General features: G+C 37.0%; 1 long non-coding RNA gene across 2 annotated transcripts in view; it reads left to right on the top strand.

Moving 5' to 3' along the window:
- Window positions 1-18585, top strand: part of LOC103461678 (uncharacterized) — a 46491-nt gene extending 27906 nt beyond the window's left edge. For both annotated transcript variants that reach the window (XR_533172.1, XR_533171.1), the window contains one exon: window positions 18033-18585. This is a non-coding gene — a long non-coding RNA (uncharacterized LOC103461678). The remainder of the gene's footprint in view (window positions 1-18032) is intronic.
- Window positions 18586-19826: the final 1241 nt, after the last annotated feature.

Below are 19826 nucleotides of genomic sequence, written 5' to 3'. Positions count from 1 at the left end.
CCCCACCTCTGCATACTTAGAATCAATTTTTATCATTATTCTTTGCAGAATAGTTAAATATATGGATGCTGAAAGACCCGTTAGTTTTAATTGGAAACGCTAACATAAAATGTCAGCCCAACCATCATAACTTGTATCATTTTGGACAGTCAATAGCATTTGTGCAAAGTACTTCTTATGCTCAAGTTGATAAGTATTTCTTTTTCCAACTTCAATTATATAGTCTGAAAGAGAAAATGAAGCAGGGAAAAAAGAATTGTACAATAATCAAGGAATATAATTACAGCATAAACATACTGTACACTTGCTAAACAAACTGCATAAATGTTATGCCCCGTCCCTGTCTCTCTGCTACGCTACAGCTCCCACCCCAGCAGACCTTGTAGTGAATGCATGGTCACTGATAATTGTAGACAGTTTTCCTGTTATGGTCAATTATTTCTTTGTCATTAACACAAATAAGACAGATTATCATCACTATGATATACTCTCATGACATAATCACATTTTACAAAAATATATATGTAAAAAACCTTTTTTATATAAAAGTTACCTACTGCAGCTTTAAAGCCTACAAATACAAATGAGCCTACAAGTACACTTTCATAGCTAACAATTTGTGCACACAGAGTAGGATTATGTTTGCTGACACCTCTACTCCTTGGCGAGCGATGCACAAGCAACAAGCACTCTAATTTTTCTCTCATAAATTCATCTGGTTTATCCATGAAAAACAGGCTGGATAGGATAAAAACTGGTGTGTCTGTTCATAGCATAAATGGTTGCTTGAATACTAAATAATGTTCTAAACTTATTCTAGAAAGGTCAGATGTGAACCATTTTCTTATTGGGAATCTTAGGTTGTAAACAAGTTAGTTTTTTTTTTCACTTTCAGTAGAGCGAAACCAATCAAAGGTGGATGAGAATTTTATTCATCCCCCCTTAAATCCCAACTCAGAAACTATTTCAATTTTTACAAAGTTGGAGTAATTTTCTTTAATAAAGCCAATATAGGGTTCCATGGTGGCAAAGTGACAACACTTTGCCACCATGTGGCCTTACAGCAGAAACGTTCAGTGATTCTGGCTCAAACACCCATATAAATATACCACCTCTATAGGACATAAATGAATATAACTTCATGTAAGATTTGTCTTAAACAAATGTATTTTAAAATGTATATGACTTTAATTTTATATATTTAATATCCCAGAAAACAATCTTACTGCTACCCCCCCTCCCTCACACACACACACATGCACACGCACACACACACACACACACACACACACACACACACACACACACGCACACACACACGCACACACACACCATGCTGTAACATGCGACTTCTATGAGTGACAGCCCTGATGTTTGCTCTGAAACTCTCTGGCAACTCCCTCCACAGGGGAGTCTGAGCTACCAGCCCACAGGAGAGACTCCCACTGGGACGACTGTGGCCCTGTTCTTCCTCCCCTGGATGACCTCTGACACACCCAGTTTGTGCTTGGCGGCCTTGAAGACGCAGTCGTGGGGATTTCTCCCCAGCCAAGCAGCAGGTTGTAATTGATGTGGCAGAGACGTCAGCACTAATCTTTTGCTCTCTGTCTAGCCTCTCTGTAAGCTCCTCGTCCACTCGATTCCCGAGACCTGCCGCAGCAACCTTGGCCAACTGCTACCTAGTCAATTAGCTCTGCCCCTCTCTGTGCGCTGTTTTGTGTACATGTATCTCTGGTGGACACCCAACATGTTCAGTTATCTACCCAAACACATTCAGGTTGATTTCCTAATGCCACCGCATGACACTATCAGTAAATGGAAAGCTCGGCTGATATCTTTTCCTGCAGTGGGATGACTGATTATATGTGGAATAGGGGACATGTTGATTTTCATATTGGTATGGAGGGTGCTATCTCTTTTTACATGCCTCACAGTGCATATGGATATTCTAATAATACAGTTTCAAATTTGGTAATACACCTGGTGAAAGCATTACTAATTTGGTTAAAGTGAAGTGAATACAGCCCAGTGAGAAGCATATCACAAGTACAGCTCAGTCAACATTGTTGTCAACTCTGCTTTAGAGGGCAAAACATGTCATAAAAAGAGGGAGCACTAGTGACTGTCAGAGGAACAGTGGAAATCAGATGTTCACATACACTGCATGAAAGATGCATAAAATGTTTGTCACTGTCTGAGATAAATGCAAAATAAAAATGTTAATCTTTTAGGGCAGTTAGGAATAGCCAAATTATTTATTTTCACCAAACTTTCAATTGTTCAACTTCCGAAGGTGACATATATTACCCTGTTATTTTGGTGTTAAATTGTCTGCTCTGCTCAAACATCTTGTATATGACAATCAGGTTTGACAGTGAATAAAAAACATTGACCAGTGTCCTTAAGTCACTTTGTAACGAATTTGGTTGTATGCTCATTGTCCTAAGATTTTATTTCCTGGCTGTCTTACGATGTCGCTTCCACATTTCCATGCAACTGACTTTTCTTGATATCGGCACTCTTCCCCCATTCACAAAAAAAAACATTCACACATCTTTACACTTCCACTCCCGCACTTTACATTTGGAATTATGTTCACTCTTAAACTTCCCTCATTTTTTAGTGCTTTTTTAGTACATGACTTACTTCTTTCGGAGTGACAATTCACCCCAGATAGAATCTTGAAAAAAGTATTTTGCTTTTGTTCTCTGCCGAACAGAACCTCGTTCCTGAATGGTATGAGGGATAGACATCCCTATGATGTCATGTTGTTTATACAAATAATTGTTTGAGCAGATAATTATGGCATCTTTAGATGTTTGGAAACAGGTAATTTTTTTATTTAACATTATCTCACACCAGAAAACGGTTTATTTGGGGTCGTACTCCTTAATACTCTGCAGGTTTTCTTGTATTTCACTTAATCTGAGAGCTAACCCCAGAATCGGCCTGAGAAACTTACAAAGCCATGAGACCTTTTTGGTTTTTTCAAGTTGTTTCAAAGTACAGTGTACTAGCATAAGTAAAGTTCTGACATTGAAGAAAGCAATAAAACATTATCTGAAAGGTTATCTTGCTTGTCATTCTGGCATTTATCAAATATAAGTATTTGAGGCAATTCTAACTAATTGAAAAAATGAGACATCTAGTGTAATTTAATGTTAGGAGCAAAACAAGTTGTGCCTTTTTTTTGACTAAATTTGTAAATGTTTCAAGGGTATGAGCTATGATTTATAGTTCAAAGTCTGATAACAAATTTACTTGTTCACTTCATACATCTAGGCACAAAAATTGGGTACATTTTCAAAGAGTAGTGCTGAGGTTTGGATGTTTTATTAATTTTTTTCAGAAACAAGGCAACCCTATAAGTGAGTTGACTTATTTAGAAAAATATTGGGTATTTTATTTAGAATAATTGTTGCAATTGTGTTTAATATACTAAATATTGTATCAGTTCAGTCACTTTAATCATGTTGTCTCCATCCCTGTAACTTTGTCACTTTGCTGTTTTAAGTCTAATGTACATAAAAACCCATTTTTTCCTGTGAAAGCGGAATATTTTCTGAATTTTCCAAAGCACAGCCGTATGTAAGGTTTATGTCACAGGTCAAAAAGCAGACATGGTCTTCCCACATGATCCTAAAGTAATATCATCTTACTGTATTCATTATTTATATGATTACTATGACTAAATACACCATAAGAGTTTTGATTATTTGGAGGAGGAAGGTCAAGTCCGTAAGAATAAAATGGAAAAGCAATAATTTCCCAAACGCGGCTTCGATCAGTATGCATGTAAATGTATCAAAGATGGAAAGCACACAGAAGGTTAATCTGCTATGACTGTTAAAATTCCCATTATATGGAGGTTGGATGAAAGATGACGACTGAATGAACCATGCTGTTTATCCAAACTCTTCTTTTGTGAGAAAAGCAGCAGGAATTACAGAATCTCCTCTCCATCCTCGCCCCCCAACCCCTCATGTACACATGCAACATCTTAAAGCTGTGATGATCACACATGCATATTTTGCAGATATTCAGATTAGTTCTACTAACTTTATGTATATAGCACCAAATCAGAACAACTATCATCTTAAGCCACTTTACAAACAAAATAAATAAACTAAATAATTATTATCAAATCAGACAGATTTCAAGTCGGGTACATCCATTCCAATTGATCCTATCTATAAAACAATGCAGCATTTATTGTTCAAACTGATGTTTTCTCTTTAAAGAAACCCAGCAGTCACTCACTYGTAGCATTCACTTCTCCTGGACGTTCGTGTAGTGATGGTGAACTGTGGCTTGCATTGAGCCATTGACTTTGATTCAATCCAAGCTTCGATAAAAAAAAAAAAAAAATGAGAGGGATAATAAAGTTAAAAGCTGAAAAACGGTAGTAACTGTTATAGAAAATGTAGAGCAGTAGAAAACGTAGCATAGTGAGGAAAGGTGGGCAGTTTGTCCTCCACCAGTCTAAGCTTACTGCAGCTACAAGGATAGCTCAGGATAACCTGAGCCACTGTGACTATACGTTTTATATATAAAAAAAGGTTTTAAGTAGGGCATTAAACCTGCAGTCTGAGAGCAAAATGTTCTTTTAGGAACATATGAAATAATTCAATATCTATGATGGAGCTTGATTATAAGGAGTTTTCTATGTGAAAAGGAAACTTAACACAGAGCCAGTAAAAAATAGCAAACATAGGAAATAGGATCACTCCTTTTAATTTTAATCAGAACTCTTGTGCAGGGCTTTGGATCAGCTGAAAGGTAAAAAAAAAAAATGCAGTAGTCCAGTCTTTAAATTGCTTATCTCTGGACTATTTTTTTCAGCATCTGAACAGACCATTTCTAATTTTGGCAAAATTGTGGAAGTGAAAGCAGGAGATCCTAGAAACCTGGGGTTTAAAATGCATGTCCTGATCAAAGATTGTTTTAACTTTATTCCTCAAGGTCAATTTAATGGCATACAGATTAAGTGACTAAGTAGATTCTTTTGTCAGACATTGAAAGATGACAAGTTTTGTCTCGAAGAAAATAATAAGAGTTGAAAACTCAGGGTCACGTTTGGAACCTGAACAATGGTTCCAAGTTGAGTTAATATTAGCTAGGAAAAGTTTTAAAAAATGTGTAAAAAAGTTGAATTTGCTGTATGCAGAATATAGGAATGTTTGTTACAGTTCTACCCTTGAGCAAACACTTTGAGAAAGACCAGCAAATTCTTCTCATATTAACTGTCTTAATGATGTCACATTTAACGTGCAAACATACCATGCATCAAAACAGATGTAACTGAAAAATAGAAGATAGTGAACCACTGAGTACTACTGCTAACCACAGATTTACTTTAGAAAATAGATATATTTTGTTTTAAATTTTAGGAAAAGAACAAATTAATTTTATTTTGCTGTACAAGTTTTTCAAATTTCCCTGTCACTTTAAAAATACAGTTATATAAAAAGTTTTTATACTGAGCACAGCTTTGCAAAGTTCAAAACTGAATATGTTATTATCTGAATTATTTCATTACTATCCAATAATTTGTTTATTAATGACATTTCTCTGAGCTGTAATTTAACTAACTTTCAATTGAAAGCTGGCAACAGGGCAGAAACACAACTGTTAAGAAACAAAGGAAACCTCGGTTACCTCTCTACAGTTGCTTCCTTGTTGGTGTTTATCAAAGTGTCCACAAGCCAGGAACATCATCAAAAATGTCTGAAAATATAATAGGTTCAAAATGTCAGGGGAAATGGCTCAGTGTTGCAGGAAGCAATGCCATTTCCATAAATGTTTAATTGATTGTAATCCTTTGTTGAGGAGGCATTTGCACAATGCCTGTAGTTCACACAGAGCAGGGAACAGAAATATTGAAGTAAAATAATTGCTTTGATCCATCTGTGGCTTAATTGTCAGAAAATGCCTGATAATAGCCTTTTATTTAGGATGATTATCTGCCATATGTTTAAAGTTCTGGAACAAGAGTTGTAATTAGAAGCTTTGCTGACTAAAGTGAACTATGATGCATCTTCCTTGTATATAATTATAAACTGAGGCAAAACTTTGTACCATCATTTCTACCATGGCCACTTTGTTGACCTTCATTTTTGTTTTTCCTCAGCTATTTATTAGTTCACAAGAATTTTATTAGGTTATATAAAATTCTTGTGTGTATTATGTCTTTGTTTTTACTCATTCCAATTCAAATAACTCTGGTTCAATGAGTCTGTCTTTAGTTGTGTCCCCTTGCTTGATTATTGTTATTAACTCTTTCTCATAGAAAGTGCTCTTGGTTCAATCCTTCAGAGATTAGCTGGGCAACATTATTAATAATGTGTAATAATATATTGCTTCAGTTCATTCCTCAATAAGCTGATCGCTTCGGTGCAATTTTTGGATTGTGTTTGGATTATTTGAGTGTAATTTGATTATACTTGAATAGATTAGATTGGGGAAAAAAACGAAAACTGAAATTTGAGACAGATATTAGATTGGACCAGATTGCCTTATAAAATGCCTTGGTGGTGAATCGGTGCTTAACTAAATTGAATTGTGTGACATAGTCTTAGTTCTCAAGCCCCATGGAATCTAAAAGTCGAGGCTGTCATTCTCTTCCGCAGCCAACGACCGAGCCACCACACAGAGCTACAAATCCCCTCGTAGTCAGGTTCGCAGGCAACCATCTCTGCTTGATCCTCTCTGCTTGCTGCAGCCATGACAAGATTCTCAATTCTCTCCCTTTATTTACACGCCATCGCCCCAGCTCCGCGTCATGTCAGAGTGGTGTGGTCTCGCGGTCATGGCTGACCCCAGGGTAGGAGCTGTCTCCACTGATCCAAGCTTACTCTGCTGGGGACCGGACCATGGTCATGTAATACTCAATGTAACAGCAGCGGCAAATCATGCCACCAAACAAATGTTCACACAGAAAATGAGAAATATCCTTTTTTGGCAAAGAAAATATGAAATTCGTTGTTTTTTTTGTCACCCTTTGGCTCTCTGAATATTTAGCACTTTCATTTTCTTATCCTTTTATTTAGTGCCAAGATCATTCCCATCAAGCAAATGAAGATGCATTTTACTTCTGTATAACGATTGCTTGGATGTTGACTACTTTTGTCACAGCAGACGGCAGATGAACATCCTGTACCCTCAAGCGAAGGTATTACTAAACCAAAAAGCTGCTGGAGGTGTCATGTAAATACCTAACCACAGCTAAAGTAATAGGCTATAAAGTGATCTTTAAGTGGAGTTTTAAGCACCCCCATAATGGCTTTGGCTGCCTTTTAGCAGACCATGTGACTCCCCCAGAGTAGTGATTATGAGTCACGGATGAAGAGGTCTTGTGTGTAGGTCAGCCTGTAAGCCTCACTTTCACCTGCCAATCTTTACTTTCCTCCGATACTCTAAGAGCAGTGTTCTTTATACTGTTAACTGTCTTACAGCGGGAGGTATCTGGTAAATTATGTCTACAAAACACCAAGACAAAACTTAGGTGTAGCCTCATCAAAATCCTACAGTGCAGAAAATCCTCCACAATTGAGAAAGAGCAGGGGAAAAATTAAGCAGTCATCTCATTTAGCATACTCTGGGATAAGCATACAGTCTTGCAAAGGTATTTGCACTACTTTAACTTTTTCTTTGTCACCTTACTACTACAAATTGTAATATTTTATTGGGATAATATTTTATATATCAGCACAATGTGTGTATAGTTAGGTGGAAGGAAAAAGATGTTTGCTTTGCATTCACCCCCTCCCCTGAAAAATCTGCCATTAATTTGTGTTGAACCCTATTTGACTCAAAACTTTGTGGAACCACCTTGTGCTGCAATTTCAACTGCCAGTCTTTCAGAGTTATGTCGAACAATTACTAAGGACGATTAAACCATAACCATGCTTCCCCACCCAGATGGTGTTCAGAATAATGTGCATACGCTGTTGCATTTTGGCCAAAACGTTCAGTTCTTCTCTCACTTTTTCCACATTTTAGCTTTGTCCATTACATTGTTTATTGTAAATTGCAAACTGCATCCCTTGTGACTTTCCTACAGGTATTGCAATCATTCTTGCTACTCCTAAAAGGCCAGACTATTGTCGAGACGTTTTTCCGCCTGAGCTGTGGATCTTTGTAACTCTTTGAGTGTTGGTACAGACATCACAATTTGCATAGACAACTAGGTCTGAAATTGTGCAACATGCATTTTTAGAAGGATGGATTGAAATTTTCAACGCTTGCGATGCTATTTTATAACCTATCCTGCTCTAAACGTCTACAGTGTAATTTGTGACGTCTCCGTTTCTTCATTGGTCTATCTTGTTCACTGATGATCTAGAAATCAATCTCTTAAGCCTTCACAGAACAGTTGTGTTAATATGTAGATTAAATTGGATACAGGGGGAATCTCTGAGTAAAGGCAGCTGAGTTCAAATGAAAGCCACTCTTTAGATTTACAGGTGTAAAAAAAATATTGAAAACTGAACCTAATTTTTCTCCAAAATTAGATGTGCTTTATCTTTTTTCTTTTACATAAAACCTATTCACATTTAGCTGTAACATTAAGTGTTAAATGTCCAAACAGTATGGCTACAGTTGCAAGGCACAGTTAAGTAAAAGAGGTTTAGGGAATACAGTTCTTGGCTTTACCTTGGCCTGTTTTCCTTTTACATTACACGAAGACACTGATGCATGATGGCTTTTGAATTTTGTATTAAGTTGGAGGTCGGGGGGTAGTTTCAGGAAGTGGTCTTAATTTCACAGGGTTAAGGAACAGCAGATTCACAGGGAATACAGATCACTTAGCACAAGCCTGTAGCCGCCTCGAAGTTGGCCAGTTTCCCTCCCATTTGTTAACCACGTCCTCACAGGCACTGAACCGTTGAGACCGCCAAGGTGAACGTGCAGTCCCTGAAGGAGGCTTTGCTGTCATAGATCAGTAAAACAGTGATTCAGCTTCACTCGTGTGTGTTTCTATGTGAGCTCACTTGTGCATGCTGCATTACTTTATTAGCACTCACAGTGTGAGCTTTTGCACATCCGTCCGTGAAACGTGCCCATACTTTTCGAGAAGCAAGGACTGTGTCTAAAGCAAATAACACCAGTACAAAAAAGGAGATTTTTTTCTTTTTTTTTWAAATTTGGACCATAATTTGTGCACAATCTGATAAAATATATCAAAACTTCTTTTTTAAAATGTTAAGTTAAAAAATTTTAATCTCCTCTATTCAAGACTCCATAGACTTCCAAAGTGCAGTACAATAAAATCAAGCTGCTGAATAGCTCGTCCCAGAATCTACCCATTATTTGCCCAAACTAAAAGGAATTGTACATGTGTCAGTGATAATCCAATAATCATGCCTCTACTAAGCTTTTAATTTGATTAGGCGTGTGAAAATGGAGAGCAGAAAGTCTCTTGGAGGATAACATCATAGACAACTTCTCCTAATCGGCGCTTTAGATTTACACATGGATTCCTTTTTAATGTTTAACCAGTCTTTAATCCGGCCCTCTCTGTGATGTCTGCGCTCGGAAGTGTATCTGCGTCTGTCAGAAGATGCGTGATTACTGCGATTGCATTCTGGGCTAGTTTTGATGAAATGCCAACCATTACCAGATGCTTACAAAAACCCAGCAGATTTAGGAAGTGATTTAATAAGTGATTTAATTTTGGTGAACAAAAACATTTTCATTTGTCCTTCAGGAATTGAAGATTGCACAACATTCAGCTGGAATATGCTCTAGTTTCTCTTAGTGTAAACAATTAGAAGCTTTGTTACTAGTGTTTATTTTTAAATTACAAATTAAACTGATCAGTTGTCTTATCTTGAAAGAAAGTTAATTTAGATACTGGACATCCTGTCTGATCAGAGGGGCCATAGATCATTGAAAAGCCCACAACAGTATTTATTGGAAAACAACCAACACATCACAATACAGGCTACATTTTACAGACTTTCCTAGAGCTTACACATCAATCAATAGTTTTGGATTAAGTGTTACTGGTGAGGTATATGAGGTAATATAGCGGGGAGAGATTTTTCATTATTTGGTCAATAAAGTATTTTTCTTATTATTTCCTCTAATACCCAACTCACTCAATGTTTGTTTTTCCAAAGCTTTATTTCCTCTCCATTTTTAATAAGCTGAACAAACCCATTTTCACTTTTTAAGGGTGGTTTCCCTCTCCCACCTCTGAGTAAATGGCGACTCTATTTCCATGAAATTCTCAAATGACATAGATTTTGCTTTTGCATAAAAGCATGAAGAATGGGTCTAATATTGCCAGCATTCATCTGCTAAGTGGACATTTGCATGGGTGCAACGAGGAAAAAGGGGAGTAGGAGAGACCCGCTAGCCTCCTGGGGTGACAGCGGCACAGGGGGATGACATGTGACAGCTGTGACAGTGCTGAAGGGGGGCGGGCAGGCAACTTGCTGGGCCCCCTGATCCAATTACGCCACACGGCCCCCTGTCAGACCCAGCAGCTTGACTCCAGCCACTCGGAGGACAGTATTGATCTCTTGTCAGGAGGACCAGTTGCCCTCCCTCACAATCCACCGGCGCTGAACTTTCCGACCACTCCACCATCCCACCCCTACTTACACCCGCCTTTGAGGATGGCTGCCAGCCACCGTCTTTAAATGACTGGTAAAATAGGGTTATCTTATTCAGGTAAAAGGGGAAAGAAAAGGGAGGTCAGTGAGGTTGTGTGCCAAATATCCACAGCTTGTGAGAGAGAGAGAGAGAGAGAGAGAGTGCATAAAACATTGGGAAGGTGATGGTGGTAATGTGCCTGACCGGCTCTAAGCTTAGAGCTATACTTGTAGTACTCCACTAAAGGTCTGCAAGGATGCTGCCTCCGCTGGCTTGTATGAAAGCGTTTGATTTGAGATGATGAAAAGGCCATTGCAATTAGCTGGCTGGGCTTCATTTTTCCACATCCAGAAAGAAATGCTTGAGACAGTGGCAGCTGCCAATAACTTCAAGTTGGAAAGAACAGACAATTAGGCTGGAAGTCTGTTACCCCTGCTAGTCCCACATCTCCAGACCTTTGCGCTGGCTCTACTCCTTTAGCAACGTCAGGTCAATAGGCAATGATACTGCGTTGGGCGGCGGTTTGAAGCAGAGGTTAATCAAACCCAACCACACCACATCAGCTGCATTTAACTTATTCTCTTTGCAAAGATCCAAAGAGAGAGAGAAGAGCAATGCGACTTACCTTTTTTCCTTTAAAAATGATAAAAGTGATCTTCTTTACAACATTTCAGATTTGTACATTTTTTTGTTCGATTTGCAGCCCCAGCTAAGAAAAATAAAAGATGCATTTGACAAATAGGAAGAGATGGAGCAAATCTGATCCAATATTGGCATTGATCTTGATAACTGACGTTGTTCTTGGATTAGATATTGAACTGATGCAACCAATCTGTTCTCAGTCCAATGTGTCTTTGAAATGACCAATGCTTTGAATCAAATTTTTGGGATTTATAAAATGGTGCCTGATGCTTACCAAGTATCCATTAGCAATGATATTCTGTACCACTAGATTACGTGGTTGTCTATATTTTACATTTGAAAATGTTGCATTGTTTTTTGTAGCGTTTTGGCAGTTATCTAAAATTTATACTTCGGTCGTCTCAAGACACTGGGTTAAAGAAGGAACATTATTTTTAGGAGGGGGAAAAATAGCTTGTTTATGGACATGAAATGGCAGCGTGTGGGTGCAAAGTAGTTATCTTGTATAAGCAGCCACAATGAAGCAGCAAAAAACGCTGTCAACATTTTCTTCAAGGAAAGTTCAGCTTGGTCCACATAACCATCTTCCAAAACTGTTTCAGGTTCACCACTGTTTGTTTAAAAAGTTCAGCTGCACTTCTCTACTCTTTAGATTCAATTTTGGGATTTTTTTTTTTTTTTTTGTCACACCACTCTCCTAAAAGTCAGTACCTTTTCATTTTTATATTTTGCTGTCCATCTCAAATAAAAGTCAGCCACTTCTTTAAAGATTACAGTCCACATTTGTGAGTCATGGTGAAAAAGAAAGTATAAAACTTCAAGTTTGAGTATTTTACATGTTCTGGGTTTGGGATTTTTACAAAATTCATTATTTTTTATAATAAAGAACAACACAGTAGAATATCTACTGTATGGTGTCATGCACTTGAGGTTGAACTAATTTTACAAACTACTAAAAATCTAGTGTAATTGTACTTTCTTGCAGCCTTTTTTCTTTTACAAACAGTAATTATTTACCCCTTCCAAAGGGGATATGTGGCAAGGAAGATGTTTCAGTGAAAAGAAAAAATAATAGGCAATGGAAAAGGCTTAAAGAAGGGACAGTTTATGCAAGGCATCAAGATACAGGTTCTTCAGATCACTTTTACAAAGTTGGATGCAGTTAGTAGCCTTAGGTCCTTTTATCTATTCCTTGCATCTCTGTCTTATTCTTGCTATAGGCAATACCGAGGTGATGAAGTCCGAGAGGAGGAAAGTCTAATTAAAGGTAGCCAAGTCCCTCCTTGATACAGCTTGCATTTGGTAACTGCAAAGATTTATGCATTTCTTTCAATTGTAAGCTTTTCCCCTGGAATTTGTTTTAAGTTACCCATAAATTTCTCTTGGATCTAACCTTGGAGCAGATCTACTTCTGGAAATGATGTTTCTGTCTCGTGCTGAGGAGTTGAGCGTGATTGATGCTTGGTTTTCTGTCAAAAGGAACTTACTGATGTCCCCTGAATGCCTCATGCTCAGACACTCCAATGTTTTTATGATCCCTAAATGGCTCACATATTTGTTGTTAATGAGCCTGTTTACAGAAGAGGACAGCCATGAGGATACACTTAAAGAGGCATGCACATGCATAAATACAAAATACATAAAGGGACCAAGAGAGCAAGAACATTATTAATATAACATAATTTAATCGGACACTTGCTTTGGGCTTAACACTGGGAACCAGTATAAATGGTAAAATTGTAAGATTATCTTCTGACAACTGTTTACATATCATAACAAACCAGTCATAATAATGAGGTTGTTGAATAGAAAACACAAGACTGAACTGTTGAAACAAAGTAAAAAGTTGAAAGCGACAGATATCTACTTCAACGAACATTTGAACATTTGGTTTATCATACAAAACATACATATTTGCAAAAATAAGATAACATGTGAGACTGCAGATCATAAATCCAGAGTTGTTCAGCAACCTGTTCAGAGGGAACCCTATCTCTTCTCCAATAACCATTGGCGATTAAACCCTTGACCTCAACTGGATAAGTGTGTAAAAATGATGACTATATGGATGGAAATCAACGGTTAGATTATTTTTAAGGGTTGACTCATTTAATTTCAGGCTTTTCACATCATTTTACAAAGAGCGTCAAAGAATCTCGACAGCACCGTATGACACAAACTGCTGAACAGCTCAAAAAGGTCGTGAATAAAGCTTGCTTAAATAACTCTGAGTACAGTTTTACATTGGATTGCTTGCATTAGCATACATGGTAAAGCATTCTACTGATATATAGAAAAATACATAAATATATAACAAATCAGTGTGATGAACTGTTGTCGTGTGTGCATAGCACCATGAAATTGGGCACAATCTGGAAAGAAGCTCATAGTCACTTTCATGGTACATGCAGTGTGTGTCCAATGTGGAGTGTGGAGATTATCCTGGTCACTCATCCATTCAGTTGTGACACCAAGGAGGATTGGTCAGAGGTTATGTAGGGATAGCCTAATACTATTTATTATTGATGAATGATACAAAAACATGTGAATTCTTCATGTTGTCTGCCTGCCATTTGTCTACATTTTGTATTACTAAACTTTCTTGCAGACCTTAAGATATACCCCAAACACAAAAACCTCAATAAACTAATTTGGTGGTTGTGTCTTAATGAAATTAATAAACCCAAAATATTAACTTGCTTTAGAGACTAGATTACCACCACTAACCAAAGAGACAATCATTGGTCTGCAGAAGTATCGCTTTAGATGGCTTTTCAATTTCAACATCCAATTCACATGTGTCCCTCCAATGAAGTACTTGGAGAGAGTAAAAACAATCTGTGCACACACCAGTGAGCTGAAATATGCTGTTGTGCTACTGCTGCAGTGATGTTCAATAAGATTGTTCCTTTTTTTTTTTAAGCAAAGTATTCATTCATGTAATTAAGCCGGAGGAAACACACAAGAAAAATAACCAAGATCTATTTTAGAAACACCAAATCAAGCTGCTGCACTGTTCTGTTTAATATGTTTGATTGAAAAGAGAATAATCTAAACAACTTCTGTGTGCTGTAATAAAAATTGAGCTTATGCTGCTAGAGGAACATGCTAAAATAACTGACTGACTTAATCACACAATTTATATTTCCACTTCAAATGTAGTAGTCTGAATTATTTGTTCAATCTTTGAATCTACATTATTTCTTTGTTAAAGACCCATGCATTTTACATTTTACATAGCTTGAACGTCAGAGTGATTGCAGTTCCTGTTTTCATCAGAAGGGACTACTCCTTCTTTGTTTTGTTGCTCGTCCAGTTCACCAAATAAACACATTTACACAATATTTGCACAATATTTAAATTGGCTGGTGATTAACTAAAGAGCTTGTTAATTTTCACATCTGAAGGAAAATACTTAATCAATATCCCTTCAACATGAGAAAAGTAAATTAGTTTAATTAGTTTCTAGATAGTTAAATATGAGGAATATGCATTCAAGTCTGCCCTGGCAAAAAAAAGTAAAACAGGAGAAATCACGCTACCTTTTTATAAAATATATATTGACTTCACTACGTTAAAGTCCATGCTATTTGTCTATGTAATTGCACTTTAAGAGAAAATTCTACTTTATTATATGTAATCCTACCAGATTCAACAATATTAGACAGAGAATCATTCCTGTCAGGGGAAAGAACGAGGACATTTCACTTTGGAGCAAACTGGGACATTGTTTCTGTTTTGGAAAGTGCAATTATGAGTGTTTTCAGACATCCAGTGACATGTCATTTGTAAACCAACTAGCACTTCCAAGAGCAACGATATTTGTCACACCTACTGTAATGCACCATCGAGTTGCTGAAGCACTGGGTCTTCCCAAAGGGGCCCAGGAGGGAAATCAAGGAATCTGTCGAATTAATGCATGCAGCGAAGATTCCTCCTGTCATCTCTGCTCTCTTTTACCGCTGCCTTTTAAAAGCCATTTAAAGGCACCAAAATGAACAGTACAGACAAGCTTGACAGTGACTCTTAAAATACCATCTGTCTCCTTTAACACTTAAATAAACTATGATACTGCCTTTTACACGAGCTTAATTTTAATTAATGAATTGATTTATGTTGTCAGTGACAAAGCAACATAGTTTAAGATGTGCCAGAAGCGGTCTATGTATTTCTTCCTACAAGGAAAATCCCTTTAAAGGATCCTTTTTTTTCTAATTGGACAAGTGCTCAAAATTACAAAGCATCGTTAGAGCTTTTGATGTATATTGCAGTGAAAAKGATTTTTCAAGCTGTTAGGATCAATTTGACAACGGGACATCTCGAATAACCATGTTCACTCCAGGGTGGCTTCATGGTTGCATTCCTTGGAAGTAGTGACAGAGATTTCAAAGTTGGGCTCATCTTACTCCGGGTGTAGAAAAAGAACAAAAGTTTCGCGTTGATAAGCTTGTGTTTCTGAGTGTCACTGCAGATAAGGAACTGTAATGTTCCACCACAGCAGGGGGGGGGATCCAGATTAACAAGCTTAAAGCTGCTTCTCGTTATCTACCTCAAATTTATATCTTTACCTCCCACCAAACAGGGATATAATTGAGCCATTTCTTGTACTAAATATATTTGCTGTTAAATTAGAGCTCACTGCATTCCCAAAGATAATACAACATAAAAAAAAGTGAGCTTAAGAAATAGTTTTTAGTCGTTTATCCTAGATAAAGATGGAAACGTACATTTACTCCGTCTCCTCTGCTTGCTGTAAACTACCTGACAATTGTTCATTAATGATTCCCAGTAAATTCCTTAAAATGGTAATTTGTCATCCTGTCACTTCATTTGTGACCTAAAATTCCTCACTAGGGGCATCATCAAATAAATTAATCACTACCCAGGATCCATTTCTCCCTCGTGCGTGCTGTTCTACCCGGCTCTCTTGTGTTTCTCTTCATTTACATATATTTAATGGCCCAGTTGTGGTTGGTTGTGCCACGCGACTTGCGTGTCAGGTGAAATATTCCAACTGCCACAGTCTTTAACAGTGCGAGCCACGTCTTGTTCATTTTCTCAGTGAATTCCCCGAAACACAGGAGAATAAAGGGAATTAAAGTCATTTTGTGGAACTGTAAAACCAAAAGTGCACAATTTGCAGGTTTCTGGATGGGAGATTACGCTAATAGGACGGCACACTTTTATGAAATACATAAAATGATGTTTTTCGTCATTCTTTTTTCTGCCTTCTGGTATTGCATTTTATTTTGTTTGCAAAAGAATGCATTAAAGCCACTTTAAGAAAGATGTTAAATTTAAACACAGGAGTTGTCAACACAATTTGGCTTTATTTAATTGTATCTCATTACAGCACATGTGTACAGTACATTACCCACCAGATAGATTGCTTGTTGTGATCCTCAGGGGAATTGTGCTATTAAGTGTGAAGCTCAAGGCTTGCAAAGGCATGAACTCAAAGCATGGAGATTTTACACACAAAGAAGTGAAGGACAGTTTATTGTTGTTTTATTTATTTTTTCATCCAATTAACTCTTATATCAAAATAAATTAATCACAACCTGAAGTTTATTTGGCTTTTAAAGGGGATAAGCAATTTTAAATTTCCATTTTTAAAGCAAAAAGAGTTTTTTTGATTCATGTGGAGTAAGACAGGAAGATGCTATATGAATGTCGATGTAGCATCTCTAGCATCTATCCTGCTTGAAGCATGTCAGTCCCTAAGGCTGAGGACATAAAATAGATTGCTTTCTCACCAAAATTATTATAAATAGATCTACGACTGCCTTTTGGTGACAGAATAAGGATATTTGGAGCACTTTTTCTGCACAGATTGTCCAAGCAGGACATGTGGCTGTGCTCCCTGGAAGTAAACACAGATAAGGTGGAAATATTTATCCTCACCCATCAAAAACAGTCAGGTTTATAATGCTGGTCAGAAGAGGAGCAAAAATTACCTTTAACCAGAATGTTTCCAGATTTTTTGTGTTTAGAGTAATGGATCGTTATTATTGTGGTGGATTGTAAGCAGACTATCCTCACCACAGTCTACTTTTAAATCTCTCCATAGTGTTCTAGTTTGCTGAATCTCCTACCTGATATTTTCAGTGAGCTTTCTTCCCCCTTACAGGATTAATGTCCAACTCTTCACTTAATGGATTCCCTTTCCAACTGGATACTTTGTTATAGCTAAGTTTGTTTTGGATCATCAAAAATCGTTATTCCTAATATAATCATTGCTCTTTGGAAACCTTGGCTTCATTTTTAGGTGGTTTCTTATCTTTTTCATTGTTTTTTTTTTTTTTTTTTTTTACATATTATTTAAGTTTGGACATGGGAATGTGGTTTAAGCTTAAGTACAACTTAAAAGGAAGAGTTATAAAAATGAGGCATGGCCTTTAAAGTTCATTTGAAGCATATTTTCCCACATACATTGTTTGTAATACTACTGCCCATCAAAGCATTACATTAGCATTTAGATCAGAAGTCAATGTATAATATTATGTTTCCATTCTATCAGGACAACGACATTTAGTTCTTAGCTGGTTATTGTTTATTTCAACATGAAGAAGTGTTAAAAGATGGTCTAAGCAGCCTAATTACACAACTTTCAGTGTAAAAGCTGTTTAGTGGGTTTTTTTTCTCCCCCTTTTACATTTTGACTCAAATGCAGTTAAATAATCTTTCAGTTCGTGTGTCTTTTTTTTTCTTTTGACAGTTAAAGAAAACAGCCCAATTATTTTTAGGAGCTCATAGTATGTCATGTTTTGATTTTATATCCTCATTAGGGCTTCCTAACACCAGAGGACATGTGAAAGTGTGAGGAGGACTACCAGAGACAACAACGGCAGCATGAATGTCGCCAGAGGATCCCTTCTCTCACCCAACCACCCTGTTAGAACCTCACAACCTGTTTCAAATGAAATTAGCATAATTAAGAATTAACATGCATTAATTGTTGTGTTTAATGCAAACTGAGGACAAATGTGTCATTTCCTGCGGAAGAACCGCTAAATGCTTTGTCACCTCCCCAGAGGCGTCATAGGTGAAAATATAATAAATGACTAAATAAAATGGAGAACAAGCAACTGTTTTGTCTAGATGCAATGAGGATTGGAGTTATTTACAGTGTAGGTAGTTCAATGCAGGTAATTAATAGACTGGGTGCTACACTTGCTGTCATGCTTGCTTAGAGGCATGCATTTGTTTGCGGTGTCAATTAGAACTGTGAAAAAAACTGATGCTTCCATGCATGTTATTCCAAGACATTATATTAACTAACTACCATTTCTTCCATGTGAGGCATACTGATGAAATAAATATACTGTGTTAAGGCCTTGATTATAATACTAAAAATAATTTCTCAGATTTTTTTTACTTTAAACTGACCCACAGACCTTGAGTTTGACATGTCTTTTAGTTTGAATACCTTTTTTTTTCTTTTTGTCTTTTGCTGCTGCAAATGGTTTTGTGCACTCAGTAATTTTTTTCACATTTAAATTAATGCGTATCTTTTACTCATAGGTACCAACAACTATCAAGTCTCTTTGGATGATTCATAACTGGGCAGTTAAAATCGCGGGTAGGATGTCGTCTAGATCACATCAATGTCATGTTTTTAAGAAACCGAATTTGCAGAACTTTGCTAATTTTATAATGTTTTGTGAAAGTAATTTTTTTTTTTTATGCATTCCTTTTAAAGCTTTTAGGATGCACTACACCCATTCGACTCCTCTTAAAAATACAGGTTCCCTAACTCATTTACAAAATTTAAAGAGGCCTTGAAACTCTGAGCAACAGTCTGTTCTTTTTTGTCCTAAACTCTGCCAAGGAGCTTCTGACCTCTCCTTCAACACACGTAATAGAGCTGTAGCCCATCTGGCAGAGTTTCAACTTCCCATTCATGAGAGCTACGTGAAAACCTTTTTTTTTTTTTTTGTCTTCATTTCTGTTGTGTTATAGTTTAAACATTTGTGGCTCACCAAGAAAATCTTTTCAGGCTTTTACCGATTGCTCAGGAGACTAAGCCAAGAGAGGACGTATTAACGCAACAAATAAACACCCCTCAGCTCTGCAGCTTTTTTTTTTTAAAGAAAATATATCAAACAGTGTATTGATCAAGGAAGTCTGTGATGTTGCAAAGATGAGTTTATAACAAAGGAAGTGGGCACATATGAAGTGCTAACCAGGGCTCAACCTTGCAATAAAGTCTGGCATTTGGAGAGTGCAGCTCAGAAAGAAGGTTATGCAGTACTGCAGCGCTTTGGGTGATGGAGGAACTACGTTTTTTTTTTGTCATTCTGTGAGCCATCAGATGGGAGGATGATGGAAAGATGATCAAACAGATGTTGGTCTCAGAAGACGGCAGGCATAGTCCCAGTTGGGGATTAGGATAGAAATTCTATGTATCAATCCACTTTTAATTTTACGCATTTGTTCAGAGCTTTAGAGAAAAGATTACAAATTTGTACAATAATATGTGAAAGCAATGTAAAACCAGGCAAAGCCTGGGTTGGCTTTTAAGAATAATCTTTAATATATGTATGTGTATATTTTAGTTTTAATAAATTTTTATTGAAACT

Source organism: Poecilia reticulata, linkage group LG2, assembly GCF_000633615.1.
Source record: "Poecilia reticulata strain Guanapo linkage group LG2, Guppy_female_1.0+MT, whole genome shotgun sequence".
Lineage (NCBI taxonomy): Eukaryota > Metazoa > Chordata > Actinopteri > Cyprinodontiformes > Poeciliidae > Poecilia > Poecilia reticulata.
Note: the sequence above shows the minus strand (reverse complement) of the source record. Positions and strands in the feature narration are given on the sequence as shown.